The sequence below is a fragment of the Stegodyphus dumicola genome, chromosome 6 (genome assembly GCF_044657685.1).
Source record: "Stegodyphus dumicola isolate Sdum_Otavi_A_Nest chromosome 6, ASM4465768v1".
NCBI classification, from domain to species: domain Eukaryota; kingdom Metazoa; phylum Arthropoda; class Arachnida; order Araneae; family Eresidae; genus Stegodyphus; species Stegodyphus dumicola.
Genome location: NC_140773.1, coordinates 46,531,241 through 46,550,406, shown reverse-complemented (window position 1 = coordinate 46,550,406; position 19,166 = coordinate 46,531,241). Strand labels below are relative to the sequence as shown.

Genomic DNA, 19,166 nt, shown 5'->3' with positions numbered 1-19,166 from the left:
TGTCATCACAATGAAAAACCTTTTTTATATCATCTTCATTTATTACCGCTTCTACCACATTTCTTTACAAAATCTCTTAATTGGAAAATGTAAACTTTGTTTTGCGATATCCGAAAAACTTTAAAATTAGCTACTATCATAATCAAATTTAGCTATCCTTCACTATACATATTTGGCTATGCATCATGAGCTTAGCGACTAACGACAAGTTGTTCCAGTAAATTTTCTATCGCGCACTGAGACAATTAAACCTGAATTGTATTAATTTAGTTACTTAGGTAAAACCCTAAACTTACTTAGGTAAAACCCTAAGTAACTGTCTCTATTTCTTGCACATGCTTAAGGCTTATCAGAGTTCTGAATAAATAAATTTCTTCCATATACTTAAGCCTTATTGAGTGCCGGCACTAGATATCTTATCGCCTCATATAGTCTCTGTGGGTACTAAATTCTGCGACTCAGTACGGCCATATGAGCCCTGGCGATGGTTCTGGCCTTATGTGAATTAACAACTCAGTTACTTTTAATTCAGAAGGTCCTAATTGTAATCTTTGGGTCTATGAGTATCAACAACAAAATCTATTTTTATCATACGGGAAGAAATATTTAGTAAATTTTTTCTCGTGAACATTTTTTAACGCATTTAACTTATATCTGTAATCATCGCCAAGTGTAATGTCAACAAAAAAGGTTACCATACTCCTTTATTTTTCAATTACTAACATAAAAAAAATAATTAGGCATCGCTACATGAGTCATTACTCAAGTTGTCATGTTTTGATAAACATGCGGTGATGAAAAGAAAGTATAATAAATAATGATTTGCCAGGTTGGCGCCAGATCAACGATGTATCCATTTAGAATGTTTCAGTTTGAAATGTGTGCCAAGCAGATATGCAGCAACGGAGCCAAATTGCTGGTCGTACAAATTTATGCTAAAATGATTGTTTCTTCAATAACAAGGTATTTTATTTAGTGTCGAAGTGAAATTAAGAATCGGGACTCTCTAGATGTTTTGTTATGCGTTGAAGGGAGAATGAAATGCGCATGTGTAAAGCCTACAAGAAAAATGCTGTTGGTGGTTTTAAAGTCCGGATTTTAGATCATTCCGGATAATGAATGTCTGGCCTTCAGACTTTGTACTGTATTACTTTCTGGAACTGTGGTATAGTAATAAGAATATTGTGCCATTCTCATTATCTGCTAATATAAGACTTCTTGAGTGCTTGAGACATATTCTTTCATTCATCATTTAAAGTATAGATTAGATATTGTTTGTTTCCCAACAAAACATTGAGAGTTTGTCTTTCCACAATATTCCATACACACTCAGTAGGACTGAGGCCTGAAGAGCATGCAGATCAGTCTGTTCAGTAGGTATTCTCACTTGTCCAATGGATTCTTAATTGCTTCACACTTCAGTGAAGATCAGCATAATCACCTATAAAAAAGAAATAGTTTACCACTAACACCATGATCATAGGATTTCAGTAATCTCTTTACAGTGGTTTAATGGCACTTTCCATTTATATTTCCTTGCTGGTACATATTATCCTTTTCATGCTGAAGGTATAGTCTCTAATGATAGAACAACACATTAGCCCATTGCTACATTGTTTAATTTTAATGGATCTGACATTATTCTTCTTCTGTTCTATTATTCTTCAAACCTTCTGTGGTATTTTCTGAATGTTGTTGCACAGATGATCAGTATTTGTTCATGTAACCCCATGTAATTCAAATGTTAGGTCAGAGATTGATGAGGTAACCGTGTTTCTGTGCTTCAGGTAAAGCGGCTTATAAGTTGGCTGCCATATACCATCAATTTCTTAAAGCTGTTATTGCTAAACAGTCAATTTTCTTTTATAGAATTATAAAAGGAGGATAATTTCATATGGAGGATGTGGATCATATTCTAATTATGTAAACACTTTGTCTGGCAACAACACTTTGTAAGGTTTTCCAACTTCCCTTAACTATCTACAAGAACCTACCTATCAAACTAATCTGAAAAATTATCAAGATGATGCCTTTGAGATAAGATGAAAATTTCACACTAATAAATGTATTCTTCCACATTTAGAATTTCTGACAAAGGCACTAATACTTTTAATTTCTTTTTCACTTACTTTCGAGTTACCATGTTATTCTGAAATGTAAGGATCAGAAATTTGCATATTTATGGCCTCTGCATGCTTTAAGTATGTAAACTGAATCAAATTGACTCATCTACTTTGTATAATACATTCATCTTTAAATTTTGAGCACATGTATATAGCCCTTTCACTGTAGAATCTTTCATTGTGTTTCACGAGAGAATTTTTCTCAGAGTTTATATTATTTTTGTTACATTAATAACATTACTGTTTACAGATTCAAAAGTTTTGACATATTTTTTAAGCTCTAAAAATGCTGATAATACCAGTGTAATAAAAACATAATATTTGTTACTTATTTTTCTAGAATGATGTTTCATCTCATTTCCTGTTCAGCTGTATAGACTCGATTATTTGCTTAACAAAGTATATAACTTCAATGGTAAGAATACCTTTATATACTTTTATAAATTAAAGTATTAAGAATGTTAACTAAAACTGGAGGGAAAAAGGTATAGAACTATTTATATACGGTATTCTCCATTTCTCCATGCTTTATTAGCATAGAATATTGTGTGATATTTTTTCTGTTATAATTACAAATAATTTTTTTAGCGAACTAAGGTCACCAAAGCCAATTTTTTCGTTGCTTCATAAAACTGATTTTAGCCAAAAATATCTATGTTTTACTTATTTTTGATTTTATTCTCTGTTAATTTTTTTAGAAACTGTATTAAAAATGGAATATAGTTCTTTTACTCATAAATTCAGGGATATTATCTAATGTATTCATATGAAATTTTCAATTGAATTTTGTACTATTTAAATTTGCTTATTAAATCCAACAGTTTCACTGCTTCAAAACTCAACTTGAAAAAAACTAGAAATAGAAGTTGAATTTCATTCCTTAAAAAATTTAATTGATGATTCTTAGAAGTGAATAAGTATATGATCTGAATAACAGTTTTCTCTTACTTTCTTAATTGACTAAAGAAATGCAAATATTGCCCATCCATTTAACTACTATGGATATTTTATAGTGAAAATAAATTTTTTAATCATAAATTGTTTCATTTAATGTTTTGTTGCATGTTGTCTGTGTGTGTTGAACATTAAAATATAGCATGATTAAAAAATATATGACAGAAATGTAAAGGGGACCAAAATAAGCAGATTTTGTTCTGGAATGAGCATGTGAATATAGTGCATCGAGACAGGGTGCTATTTGAGCAGTAGACAAAAGTATTCTACTGGCATAAATTGTCATTTCCCATGCAGATTTTGAGGAATATGCATTGTTATATGGATGCTATGCTCGCCAACATGCATTTTATCTATGGGGTTGCAAACACGAACAGAGCAGCTTCTCAAAGGAGGTACTTGCGAACTAGTCTTTGTACATTCTTTGAGTAACTGCTCTGTTGCAGCTACAGCTCCAAGGACAGTTTGCATGTTGCAAGCTTAGTGCTGAAGTAGTCACATGCAGAATAAGGATTTAGGCCAGCAAAATACTTTCTCTTTTTGCTCTGTTACAGCCTGTATAATCTGGATATTCCTTTTCCACACACACACATTCAATTACAAAATCTGCTGATTTTGGTCCTCTGTACTTTTATTAACATTTTTGACAGATATATTTGAATTATGCATTTCATATTGTATGATATCAGTAACAAACTATCTAACTGCATTGTGTATTATATTCTCGATATAAATGATTAAAGGAATGAGGATGCAGATGACAGTTCAGTTACAGATGATTTTTAAGGTGTTACATAAATTTTACCGATAAATTTTGACCACTAGAATTTCTTAACTCTAAAGCAAATAGAAACAGGAATAAGATAACTTACTCTCCTTTACGAATTGTGAGGTTTAAATTAAAAATAAACTACACAAAATTGTTAGCCACCTGGATCCGGCTGAAATACTAGTTTTCTTCAGAACTGTTCTGAAGTCAAGCAGTTTAATCTATCTTAGCAGAGGGTACAAGCTTTATGTGAAACTGCTACGGGGACTCAGATTTTCTAATTTCAATTCTAATTCTTTCTAAATTCAAATTTTCAATACTGAGTCTATCCTTGTGCTATATGTGTGTGTTCTTGTGGTTTTCTAAAAAAAAAAAAAAAAAAAAAAAAAAAAAAAAAAGAGCAGTATTTTCCTAATTGAGTTTTTTTTGTCGACTATGCATTGGATATACTCCATAAGTGTTAATGATGAAGAGTGCAAATTTGAAAACCAAAAATTGCATATTAGGTGTTTAATTATAGTAACTGGCTTCCATAGATTGAGGAAGAATCGTGAAAGTCAGAATTTATAAAAAAAAGGAGGAACCCATTGCCGGTTTTTACTTTAATGGCAAAAATAGACCAAAATGTCTCACAAAAGTTTTTTCTTTTGTCCTCAAAAATGGGCTTGCCTTCAAGACTCAGGGTGTCTCAAAGTGTTTTTACCTCCAGCAAAAAAATTTCTTCCACCCATTCGTTTTCCATCTTTTAAGCATCAAAAGGTGAGAGAGTTGTAAAATTGAAGTGTATTGCAAAGTTTAGATCCTCCTAACTTTCCCCTTGGGTTATTTGGGGCAGTTTTGAACAATATAGCCTTCAACTTATGTTTTGTAAAAACGTTACCCACCATGACTTCTTCTGCGACTGACGTGTTTGTATGAAGTAGAAATTAATGTTAGAGTTTCTACAACTGTTCACCAAGAAAGCCTTTCCTACTAAGCAATAAATATTTCTATGGAACCCTATATTAATATTTGATTTTTGTTTTATGCTTCTTATAATCACATTTATGAATACAGAAGTGTATTACATGATGATAGTTCCATTAAATATTTTAAATTAATTTTAGTGATTTTTGTGGAAATAAAAATGTATGATTATGAATATTTCCTGTGAACTGAGTGGGTGAGTCAAGTATTATTAAATTGGGTCAGAAATAGAGAAAAAAGACACTTAAATCTGTTACAGTTGAAGTACTAATTATTATTGTACTATTCATTTATCAAGTAATATAAGCATATCCCAGTTCCTTCATGATTAGTTATATGGGATAGTAATATTGTAGATACAACAATGAAAAGGGGTTCATCCTCAAAATTTTTGTTATAAGAATAAAATACTTTTTACCAAGTTTGATGTCAGTTACATCTAGTTATGTGCGTTTTTGTTTTATTTATTGGTTATTAATAACAATGCTTCATCTCAAAATCGTTCAGTCTTTGATTCATGTGTGATCAATTTAAAAGAAATGCACAATATTGTCATTTCAGGTTGAATAATTGTTACAAATTTTACAAATGTCAAATTTATTAATATTATCTTTAAATTTTTAAGTTTTAAATTAGAACTGTAGTTTAACATTCGAAAGAATTGCTGAGTTATTTGCCTGCAAAAATTTTGTTAATTATCACATTTTAAGTGATAATTAACAAAAACGTGTTTAAGTGGGAATGGTATTTAACTGGTGCTGGAAGAGGTAAGAAATCATTCTTGCACTTACTTTTGTGAGTGATGGGAAAAGCTTCTGATCTAAACAAATTTGATAGAGAGTGGATTGTAATGGCCCAAGGACTCGGAACGAGTATCACTAAAACTGCAAGACTGGTAAGTTGTTTGTGATCTGCTGTTGTTAGTATTTATGCAAAGTGGATAAATGACTGTGAAACCAGCAGTAGGTGCCAAGGTGTCGGACATCCACATGTCATTAGAGGAAATGGACACACCATAAACTGTCCTGCTTGGTACAGCAAAATTGGGCCAGACGGTGGCTCAGCTGACAGCCCAATATAATGCAGGTCCAACTGCAAGTGTTTAAAAACACACAGGTCAGTGAACGCTGTTGGATATGGGACTGAGCAGCAGTGCCTCTGTTAATCAAGCATCCTTGTCAACAATGCCTACAGTGGGCTCGGGAACATTGAGAGTCGACCGTGGATAAGTGGAAGACAGTTGCCTGGTCTGATGCATCACAATTCTTCATTTATCACATTGATGTCTCCATTCTTCTGTACTGCAGGTCATACACAGGCTGGTGGTGGCAATATTATGCTTTGAGGGCATTGTCATGGGTGGCTTTGAGACCCTTAGTTGTGGTGGAGCAGGCCATGAAAGCTGCAGACTATCTGAACCAAAATGTGGATCGTCTTTTCTTGCAAAAAAGCGAAAAGATAAGTGAAGAAAATCATATTATATAACATAAATGGCACAGTGAAAGGGGTAGGTATATTCTCTACATCACTAAGTTTATTTTACAAAATTTGCTATCAGGTAAAATATTAATACAGGAAAAGAGATGTGAATATCAACAAAATTAATACAGCAAAGGAAGTACAACTTTTATTCCTATATGAATAAGCATAAATATAATCCAGCATAAATATGAATTTTCTGTATTTTCTAACTGTGCTAAACTCTGTGTTTGCTAATATGAATAGATTCAAGAAGCTGTATTTGTGTGTAAAATGAATACTCAATGAACTTGTACAAATAAAAAAATAAACAATCATTTTGAATATAGAAACAATAAATAACCCTGCATGTATATAAATTTTATAAGAATTTTTAGTCAGAGGAACAGTTATTTAGAAAGGAAAATCAGAAGTTGAAAATCTTTGTATTTGGTTTATGAGTTTTAACTATTCAAATGTGTGTGTTGTAATCTTTTTGAGTTCCTTTCTGTCTGTTCTTGACATTTCCTTGTAAATACAGATTGGAACAATACAAAAACTCACAAGTTTCTTTTATAATGTTTCAGCGCAGATTTCTTGAATATAGATACACTATTTTAAGGATTCCAACAACTAGATACTTGTTTAAATATATTGATTATATAACTTTTGTTTGATCAGAGTGCACTATAAAAGTGTAGACTGATTCATGAAGGGGAGGATGACACACATATGGCCATGGTTTATATTGAGATTAACTTTTTCTGGCACACTATACTTTAAAGTCAGAATTTCAACAAAAAAAGTTGTATTCAGCCTATTTAGGCCTAAAGGAGTAGATATGTAAAATTTTGTAAAAATTGGACTTAACATTGTAATTTTGTGGGTGTTCCATGAAGTAGAACACTGCGCAGCCAGAGCTCTTAAAGTGCGACTACGTGAGCATTGCAATTAAGCATGAAAATGAGTAGAAGCTTTTGTATAGTAATGAAAAAACAATGTATTATGTCTGTATACATGGTTTTCTGGATATATACAATATTCTTGAATATATATATGGATAAATATATGTATATATGTTACTGTGAAAGACCGAAATTGGAGATTGTCGACTTTCACCGGAGAATGTCAACATTTACCAAATACGTCGGTGAAAGATCGAACATTTCTTTACATTCGGACCCTCACCGGTGTATGTCGACAATCACAGATATGCTCTGGTGTAGGTCGAAAAGAGAGGAGTATATGTACACGCTGCCATTCCAAAAGGAAGTGTTTCACAAATAAATGCAGTTGTAAAAGCAAGGGCCTCTTGTGCAATTCAAAGTGTCATAATAGTTTAAGTTGTTGCAATAAATAAGATTTGAATCACATAATTTGGTAAGTTTATAACTTCTATTATTTTCCTTTCTAATTTTCAATGTACTGTGTGTTTTAAGTTCTTATTCTGAGTCTCAAGTGCGTTTTTTCGCGAACGAATTACGGAGAAGGAAATATAATATTCTTATATCTTCAACATTCATCATTAGTACATGGTGAATGTTGACATTCACCGGTGAAAGTCGACATTCTCTAGATTTCGGTGTTTCACCGTAACATGTACACAAGTCCTATATAAAAAAATATTTACAAAGGTATCGATTTCTTAGCTTCATGAAATTGTTCAAAGCATGTCACACCGTTTTGATAGAAGCACAAACCAACCTTTGCAGGTTTTGCACACCGGAGAATGTCAACTTGTTTTGGAATTGGAGAATGTCAACATAAAACTTGTTTTGTGATGACTTGAGCTGCTGAAAGGATGACGAGCTACTGATAAAATTCCCGCCTGAACTCACAAAAATTTCAAGATGCCCATTGGCTTTCATAGCACAAACCACACCTCACCCTCAATACTTCTTTGTTTGAATTCATTCCCATCAAAACAACAGAAACAGAAAACATATACAACAGATGTTTTCTCCTAAGAATGGATGTTCTGATGCGTAATAACATTAGATCGCTAAAGGTGTTCCCGCTGATGGAACACTCTGTTTTATTTGATGATTCTGTGCTTGCTTTTTGTATGAAAAATTAAAAAAAAAAAAAAAAAAATATAGAACAAATAATATAGAGTACAGCCATTAAAATTATACAGAATTTTTTTTTCAAACAATTACTTTTGTATCACAAAAAATAGAGAAAATTACTTAAAAATAAGTGAATTTTAATATCACATCATAGTTGAAAATTCTGGGTCTCCTTGTGATATGCTGCCATATACTATTTAAAAAAGTTCAAAGTATATTTATAAAGGCATTTTTATCCATTTATGGTTGAATTCAATGGTTTCAGAAGCGATTCAAGTTGGGTGTTCCATGTAGTGGAACACTGAGCAACAAAGGGTTAAACCAATATCTTTGGTTACTCGTGGGGTAGCAGTCAGCCTACACTAACTACATTATTGCTCAAGGCAATGTATATTTTAAAAAAACTATTATCATGAATAATTTAGTAATTTGTAACTCATTTACTTACTTAATCTGAAATTTCAGTTCTTTCCATAATATTGCATTTCAAGGTAGCATTTAAAACAAAGGAATTTAAGTGAAGAAGTGATTTCCAAATGCTTAAGACAAAATTTCATATAATTCTTTTTTAAATACGGTGGCATATTGATGAAGTTTATGCATATTTATTATTAGACCATTTAAGAATAAAATATTGAATCATTTTTAAAAATAATGAAGATTTTATTTATGAAAGACTGTTGTTAATTTAGTAATGGGAAGAGGGAAAGCTATTAAATGATCTGAAATTTCAGGAAATTCTGAAATTGGTTTAAAGTTTATAGAAAATAATTATTTAGAGTTACTTCTGCAACAAAACTTTGGCTCTCGAATTTAATATGTTCCTGAAAGGTGTTCGTCAACCAGAATATTATAAACAATTTTTGCCATAGGAGTTAATGTAAAATAGATTAATTCATTCCTGGATCATAGATAATTGTCTTAAAGAGGCTTCTTCTATTTCTTCTTTCCTCCTTTTAAGTGCCACTCAATTCTGCTGGACCGGGTCTCTGTTTCAGTCAAAGTTGTCCACTATGATTGATTTTTAACTGAATTTTAAAGTATTTCTAAAGTGAGACATAGCATTGTCATTGAAAGTGTTTGTGCTGTAGTCAATGCTACTTTATCAGGTAATATTATTACATTAAGAGTTATTATGTTACCCCATTTTGCAGAAAATTTCCAGATCAGAGAACTAAGATAATTTTTCTTCTGAAGACATTTCATTCACAAGTGCTAGTGGTAGTTCTTTCTTATTGAACTCATTTTTTTAGGGCTCTCTTGTAAGAGGTTCCATTGCATTCATATCCTGTAGACTTAAGTCCTTGTCACATATGTTTCCTCTATGTGGGACTGGACGTTGAAAGGGACATTTCTCAGAACCCCTTCATTTCCACGATACCCTATGTAGCTAAGTTACTATTTTTACTTACTAAACAGACTTGACCGCCAAACACTAATTGATTATCGCTCAGATTGGGATCACGTGATCCTTCAGAAGCAGAACTTTCATCCGATTGGTTGATCTCTACCCGGGACAGAGCTGCAGATGAAACATTTTTGGCGAAGTTTCAAAATATCCTGTGTAGCTGGGACATCGTTTCCATAGCTAGGTGGGACTTCTCTTCCAGTTTTTTTTTCCTAGGAATCCTCCCATTTAAACTAGTGCTACTAGAATTTCATTTCTCAGAAAAGTCCGTCTAGCGGGGACTGTTACTAGATGTGATAACCCCTTAATTTGAAATATTTAGTTTGTATTACATAAATATCATAAACATAGAACTCTAGTCATCCAAATAATTTTTTCCCTTCTAAGTAAAACTCACCTTATTATTAATTTATTTAAATTTTTTAAATTAAAAAAATATGGTAAATGCAAATGAAGCAGTATAAAAAATAAAATTCATTGAATCACATAAGAACCATTCTGTTTTGTGATTTTTTTACCATGTCTCTGACAGCCTAAGAGTTCCTTTTTTAAAAATGCCCTTAGATTTACTCATAAAGAAGTTATTAATGTGCTGTTTGAGTCTCCAAAGAAGTGAACTCTAGGCCTTTGAGAAAATTTTAAAGTGACCTAGAGAGATGAAAATGTGAGGAGGCAAGATCTATTTGTCTATCTATATTTAGGAACTCCTGCCATGTTAAGTGAAGAATACTACAGGGAGAAAATTTAAAATTTTGTGTCAAAATTGCTGAGACAATTGATCAGACATACCTGCATATCCCCATATCCAATTTAGGCCAATTAGGTGAATATTCATTTCCATAATTATTGTTTCTTGAAGAGTTTGATGTTTTCTTAGTGGAACATAATGTCTTTAAAACACTTTTGCTATCTGTATAAATGCTCGTGTATTACGACTTATTACTTTTGAGAAAAGCATTCAGTCATAAGAAGGCTTCCTTCAGAGCTATTGCTTTGGCTTGGTAAACTGTGCGTGAATCATTTAGTCAGAATTTTTTACATATTATTTTTTAATGGCAGGGCAATTTTTAATGGCAATTTTTTAATTTTTTAATTTCTTTTTTTTTTTTTTTGGCACATTATAACTTGTTTATCTTCGTAAGCTATAAATGCAGCTCCAACTTTATCTTGGATCTTTGATCCATCTGTAAAATTTTCTATTTCCTTTCTTTTGGGAACATTCATATGCCAAATGATTGTTGTGGTTTGAGCTGGATGTTTGCCTAATTTTAGCACTTCTAATTCCACTGTGGAACTTGGAATATTTAATTCATGCCATGCAATCCTCCAATTTACTATGCAATGCTCTTGAAAGTGAAAGCCAAGGAATAATTTTGATTCCCATTCTTCTTTAATATCTAGTGGAAGTGCTCCAACAAGAACCTGAAGAGCCATTGTTGGTGTAGTACAAAACGCTTTAGTTATATTCAGGAATACTATTTGTTGAATTTGTAGCAACTTATTTGTTGCTCTTACCATGCTGCTATAATGCCACCATACAGGGCAACTGTATAATATTAATCTTTCAGTTGCTCTTAAATACAGTTCTTTCCATATTTTCCCCTTAAATCTCTGTTTGTGCACCATAGGACAATTTAAATAGTGTACAGTTGCTCATGTTCAGTTTAGCACTTCTGAGAGGTGTGGAATCTGGGTTAATTTTTTATCATGAATGAAACCTAGATATGGACATTCTTCCATCATAATCTTGGAGTATATGCTTGAAGAGTGACATCATTTCCTATATGAACATTGTGGCTAATACTTTAATGCTGTATTAACTATAATATTCTACAAAATTGGACTTAAATTAGATCCTTAAGGTGTGCACTTGTAATCATTTTTGAAAACATTGAAACTATCTCTTTTGTAGATGACTTTTCTCTTATGAAGATAATGCTTCAGTATATTGTACAGATGTATTGAATTAAGATCTTAAAGTGTGACAGATATACCTGGCCAGAGAAATTATATTGTGCCCATTTTGAGTGTACTTATCTTTAATGATGGTTATAAGATTGTCCAGTGCATCCACTGTTCCTTTAATCTGAGTAAATCTCAATTGCTACTGATGTAACAGTTTATTATTCAAGAGAAAGTATGTAAGTCTTATGCCAGTAGCTTATCCAATACTTTGCCTCGTGTAGAAAGAAGACATGTTGATCGGTAAGCACTAAGATTTGATTTATCTTTTTCTTTTTTGAGAAATAGCACTAAATTAGCAATTTTTCATAATTCAGGTAAATAGCTAAACTTAAGGCAAGAGTTCATGACATGTAAGAAAAGTTCTCTATTTGCCAGAGAAAGTTCTTCAACTATTTCTAAAGTAATTTCATGGATACCTGGTGCTTTACTTCTATTTGCCATTTTAAAGATATCATTAATCTCATTATGTGTAAAGTAGAGATCATTTTTAATTCTAATATTAGACTCAGCTTATTCTCTTATTGAAGCATGTTCTGAAATATCTGCCAATACATCGTGTTGTGGAAAATGAAATGAAATAATGTATTTCACTGTTTCTTAGACATTCATTGTTAATGAACTATCTTGTTTCTTTATTTGATAAAGTTGCAAAGGAGAGATGCTTTTCCCTTTTGAGAAGTTGTAGTAAGTGCCAAATAGCAACTTAGGAGAAAGATTTTCCAAAAAAAATTAACTTTGCCTTTATGAATATTATGATTATAAAGCACTTCTTCTTTACTGTAAATGATGCATAGTCTATTTCTCTCCATGTCATTCTAAGTCTCACTCTGATACCTTCGTCTTACACCCTTACCTTTTCCCTTTGAATTGGTAATTCTTTTGCCCAGTAAGGATGCAACTTAGGAAAAGTTTTGGAAATTTTATTTGTATTTTTTGTATTATTATACAGATTATGTAGTTCCTCCATAGTCTGTGTAATTAATTTACCTATTTGATTTTTCTGTATGTAAATCTCCAGAATATTGGAAGTTAATAGATAAACATTACTCCAAAGATATATAGTACGCCCAATACAGTTTCATTCTGTGCTTATTATTTTGCAGAATTAAGACAAAGTCTAATTCAAATGAAATGACCTGATGGTCACTTAGACCAATATTATCTTTCATCTTCCAATTATTAATATATAAATCCCGATATATTGGGATTTTTACCATAATTTTGATGTATTTTTACCATAATGAGATGATACCATGATTCACCTTGATTGGCTAAGCATGTGGTTGGACTGTTTGGATCATTGCACAGCATAAAAACTGAAACAGCTACAGAATCACATACTTTAATCCCTCTGAGGTTGCGTGAGAAGGACCCCAGAAAGGATATTTAAGTCAGCTGTAATGATAATTGAAATATTACTAAACTTCCGTGGAAGAATTTGTATGTCCATTAGTTTATCATCTAAAGGCAAAGATGGTGAGCAATAGACAAAGCACACTATAAATGGATCAGGTCCTGTAATTAAAACTGCTGTAATATGCTCTAAACAATAAACCTCTAAAACTGAGGGACTGAAATTAGAGACAGTACAAAGTCCAAAATCTGGACGTCCATTATCTGGAATGATCTTAAATCCAGACCTCAAAGCCACAGACATTTTTTTTTATTAATGCTTTATGCATGCACATTTGATTTTTCCTTCCATAATAAAACATGCGGAGATTTTCACTTAAAAATTCCGATTCTTAATTTCACTTAGGCATTAAATAAAATACCTCATTAGAGAAAAACAATCATGTAAGCATAAATTTGTGAGATTAATAATTTGGGTCCATAGCCGAGTATCTCTTTGGCATACATCTCAAACTGAAACATTCACCTATTTTATATCCCTGACGCCGACCTGGCGAGTTATTTATTATATTTTGCTTTCATCGCCGCATGTTTATCAATACATGACAGCTTTAGTAATAACTCAAGCTGAGATGTCTAAACTTTTTTTATATTAGTAATTGAATAACAAGAGTATGGCAATCTTTTATGCTTAACATTACGCTTGGCGATGATTATAGATTTTTAAATGCTCTTAAGAAATGTTGACAAGGAAAAATTCAACATAAATTTCTTTTCATATGCTAAAAATAGATTTTATTAATGAAACTCATAAGCCAAAAGATTACATTTAGTGCTATTTTAATTAAGAATAACTGATATGTTATTCACTATAAACCCAGAAGCGACGGCAGAATATGTCGGCATCAGACAGCAGAATTTAGGGAAGACGAAATTTTCGGAATATAGAGAAGCACCGAGTGGCAAAATTAAGGAATGAGAAATTTTTATGATTTAGGGAAAGCATTGGTTTCAGAGTTTAGGCAGGGCGAAAATTTAGAACTTAGGAAAGCGCTTTGTAGCAGAATTTAGGACCTGTAGAGAATGCACCAGGCGGTATCGAGTGCTGGCCCTAGATAAAGGCTTAAGTATATATGGGAGTTCATTTATTCAGAACTCAGATTAGTTTGAAGTATGTTCAAGAAATAAACGTAGGTATACTAAGTAACTAAACTAATACAATTCATGCTTAATTCAGTGCGCAATAGAAGCAAGACAAAATTTGGCGAAACAACTTGGCTTTCGTCGCCAATCTTGTGATACACAGCCAATAACGTATAATGGACGCTATTAAGCTAGGCTAAAATTATCTTTACTCATTCTAAGGCATTTGAATTGATGTAGCAAACTGTGCTGCTCCCTGATCTTCTAATTTGATCCAGCGTATTATTTTTTGCAGACTGTTACTATTACGGAAATTTTATACTGCTGACTTCGAAATTGCAACACCAAGAAAGACAAGAGATATCACAACAAAATTTATTTAGTAGATAACATGTTGACCAAGTATCAAATGATTAAATTTATAGACTTCTGTGAAGTGTGGTTCCTTCCAGAATCAGTAGCCAGAGTAGCTGCCATTGTTGGAGATCACCGCTGCCACACGCCTTGGCATTGATTCAAACAGACTTTGGATGTGTTCTTGGGGGCAGCAGACCAAGCAGCTTCCACACATTGCCAAAGTTGATCTGGTGTGGCAGCTTGGGATGTAATCTGGGTCAGTCGTTCAGCTACCATGGACCCCATGTTTTCTATTGGTGAAAGATCCGGAGAACGAGCCAGTCAGGGAAGTAATTCAATCTGGCGATTGACGGAACCCTTGGACAATGCGTGCCACGTATGGTTGCACATTATCCTGTTGAAATATGGCTGTGGGCAAGCCCTGAAGGTAAGGAAGGACAACATCTCGGAGATGTAATGCTGGCTCTTTAAAATACCGGCAATGCATATCAGAGGAGTGCGAGAATAATATCCAATACCGCTGCATACCATAATACCCGGTGCAGGACCAGTGTGGTGGTGCATAACGTAGCTGTTCAGCATCCTTTCTTCACGGTGTCTGCAGACTTGAATACGACCATCGCGGTGTTGCAGACAGAAGAGTGACTCGTCATTAAAGACAATTTCATTCCATTCTGCTGTCCTCATCCTTCTTTCATCGCACCACTGGTGGTGGAGACGTGTGTGGTTCTACATTAAGGTAAGACGAAGCAATGGATGCCTTGTGGACAGACCACACTGCTGTAAATGACGTCGGATGGTATGCGCAGACACTAGATGATGCGTTACAGACTGAATGTGCTGTGCTATGGTTTATGATGTCTCTGAGTGATCCGTCACTGCCATGCGCACAATGTCATCACGTGAAGTGGTGCACTGCAGTGAATGCGATCGAACATGTTGGTCCGTTCCCTCCTGTATCCATCGGTCACATATCCGTATTACAGTTGTTTGGTTTCAACCAACACAACTACTAATTTCTCTGAAAGATAATCCACACTCTTGGTAGGTCACTATCCTTCCTCTGTCGAACTCAGATACTTGTTCAAACGATGATAGCTGTTTACTACGAGGCATAACTGATCATTTTTTTTGAAAAAACCACAAGAAAAACATAATTGCTGAACTTGAAATCGTCGAAAACTCCAAGCCTTGAATAGTGCTTTGAAGTGGCACTGCAGTCGCGCTTGCGTGATGTGTTTCTGCGCTGAAATTCTAATCATTTGCATATCTCACCTCCACTAATGCATGTTGTAAATTTCATGTTGTTTGCATGCTTCCTTCAGGGTGTTGCATCGGTGGCCAGCAGTGTATAAAAACTAAACTTGAACTTTCGATTATGTCGAAAGGAGTTTCCAATTCTAGAGTTGCTAAAGGATCTACAAAGCAAAACCATGTTTCGATATCCATTAAACAAAAAATAAAATTGCTGCAAAAAATGGATAAAGGCATGTCCGTCTCAAAATTATGCGATGAGTATGGCATTAGTATGGCATTGGAAAGTCCACTGTATATGACACAAAAAAAAAAGAAAAAGGAACATTTTGAATTTTTTGTGGGAGCGTCTTAAACAACTTACATTGAAAGAAATGTTTAATTAAATAAACAAATAAATATTAAGCTTTTTTTTTTTTTTTTTTTTTTTTTTGTAAATTTTGTTACCCTTTAGATCAGTGATGGGCAAACATTTTCAGTCTCAGGCCAAAATTTTATATATATATATATATATATATATATATATATATAAAAGTTTTAAAAACAATATACGAGTATTACAATTTAGGTATGTTAATGAGATGAATGAAATTGAGATTTCATTTTTAAAGGTTCCTTATATTGAGGTTCGAAGTGAGATGTACTGATTCTAAGGAAGGAGGCTAAATGCTCATCTGCCAGGCTACTTCTGAAATAATTCTTTCTAAGGATCATAGTTGAAAACACTTGTTCACGTATATAAGATAAAGCAAACATAGCACTTATTTTCTATGCAAGAGATATTAAATTTGGGAAACTTACTTTCGATAATGATTTGTAAAAATCTAAGTTTGGCATATTTAAAAACCACTGTTTGAGATGATTGTTAGATTGAAACTCAATTAATTCAAGCTGCAGATCTGTCCTCACTGCTTCACATTTTACGTTGAAAGGCATGGTAAAAATATACAGTTTTGTTTGAATGGCACTGAAATCTTCAAATCTGTGTTCGAACACAAAATACATTTTTTTTTAAGTCATCTTCATAGTTCTTAAACTTCTCTTCATTTACTGAGGGTACTGAATTTAACCTTCGGGAAATGAGACGAGTCATTCTTAGCTGGCTGCCCAGCGAACTGATTAAGTTTTAATTTAAAAGCTTTGATATGGGCCCAGATATCATCGATAAACTGATTTTTCCCTTGCATCTTGACATTCAAGTTGCTAATATAACAAAGACGATCTGTGAAAAATGCAATGTCTGAAAGCCAATCTGTATCTTCTAACATTTCACACTCTGCAGAATACTGTTTCTCCTAGAAGAACAACACAGTGTCGTCTTTCAGCTGCCACACTCGCTGGAAAACACATCATGCATTAAGCAACCTTACTTTCATGTAATACAGTACATCAGGGTATTCAGATTGCATTGACTGAAGAAAATCTCAAAATTGCCTGTGAGTGCCGCTTTTAACACTTTACGGATTTAAAGCTATCTGTGCTTGCTATTTCCGTCGATTTATGTTTTGTAGAACAAAAATAGAGAAAGTAAAAAGATCCTCAGTCCTTTGAAAAAAAGGAAGAAAAATTAATATTTAAACAAAGTAGGAAAGGATATGTATATATATAATATATAAATATATATTTTCTTTTAATTTGCCTCAGATTGGCAATTTAAAAACGATATCTATATCCGCGGGCCGGATAGAACCTTTCGGCAGGCCGTAGTTGGCCTGCAGGCCATAGTTTTCCTATCCCTGCTTTAGATCATAATTGTTCTTGCCGGCCGTAGTTTGCCCATCCCTGCTTTATATCATAATTGTTCTTTATTTCATAAATTATGATTTCATATTTTTAATTGTATAATTTCTGCATGCCATCTTACCAGATATAAATTGATAATCTATTATTCGGAAAAATCCCAAATCCGGAATCACCGAAGTCCCAACCAGTCCGGATTTCGAACTCTCTACTGTACTATGATTGCTGATTTAGGATTAGAGTCTTTGTTGTACTATCTATATTTGAGTGGAAAACCCGAAAGTTTCTCTTTAAAAATATATGGTTCATAAATACAAGCCTATACTGGGAATTTTTCTAAATCTAAATTTGCACTGAACTGTAGAGTCTTACTTTTGCAGTGCTGTATATTTAATCGAATAGAGTGTTTACATGCATGATAGTCAGACTTTTTTTTGCCAGTTTGTCATTGTGAAAGTCTAGGTGTGACTATTATCCAGGGAAATCTACTGCACAATATTGCAAACTTTTGACGATTAGTTCTAAACAGGAGTACAGCTATTATGCAAGGGGGACTATTACACAGATAAACATGGTAATATATAATTTATCCATAATTTATTTTTCTTTTGTATAATTTTAATTCTCATTTTAGACGACTGCATGATGTGGCTTTAGCATCATGAACAATACTGAGATCTATTTTATACTTTTGATTTGCTTGTTTACAGCTGATACAACAAGATTCCACAGTTAGATAATCTACTGTCCATTGTCTCCACATTTAGAGCATCTTTACTGATCATTGCAGTACTTTTAAGGATGCCTGCAATTAAAGTATTTTTGACTCTGAGTCACTCTAAGGAATTCTCATACCGTATTCCTTGTCCATTTGAGATTTACAATTCTTAACCATAAGCTTGGTAGAATCGGGGTCCACCTCCAACTCCCAAATGTTACCAAATTTTCCTTTCTCTGAAAATTTTACATCCAACACAGAGTCTCCATATACATGGTTTTGTGTCCATATACTATCGACAAAACTTTCTTTTGGAAGTTCTTCTATTACTTTATATATTGTCATTTTGGGATTAATTTTATTGGGTCTTTTAACCTCCTCTGTATTCTTAAGCTTTTCATTTTCTTGAATTACTTGTTTAATAAGTACCATATCATCCTTTCTGGCTACTCGGATCGGTATTTTGAACTAAATGTTTTTTTACTTGTTCTGAAGTTTCTACTGCATGAGAGGTGTCTAGATTTGGATCTATCTCTTTCTTATGTTGGTTTTGCTGCCTTTTCGGCATAAGTCTCTTTCTTGCTCATCTGAACAATATTTACAAATTTCTTGTCCATGTTTTTAAAAAGTTTGGTTTTGCCTTCTACATCAGCCATTCATAGACATTGTTCAGCCATTAAATTGAGAAGAGGAGAGAACATATGACATATTTTAAACCACATTCTTTAGAAATTAATTGTTTTCCTAAACAAGCATTTAAATTATCCATACATTTGTTTGCTTCTAAAAGGAATTATTATTAATCTTTTCTGTAGGTATTAATTTCTAGAGGTATTAATCTTTTCTAAGGTATTTTGTTTTTCTATACTGATATCTAACAGAAAAATCT

At 33.0% G+C, this 19,166-nt stretch overlaps 1 protein-coding gene across 2 annotated transcripts in view; it reads left to right on the top strand.

Moving 5' to 3' along the window:
• Positions 1-19,166, top strand: part of LOC118183539 (forkhead box protein N3-like) — a 109,115-nt gene that overhangs the window by 14,818 nt on the left and 75,131 nt on the right. For both annotated transcript variants that reach the window (XM_085818277.1, XM_085818276.1), the window contains exon 2: positions 2,464-2,538. The gene's annotated coding sequence lies outside the window, so the exon portion shown is untranslated. The remainder of the gene's footprint in view (positions 1-2,463; positions 2,539-19,166) is intronic.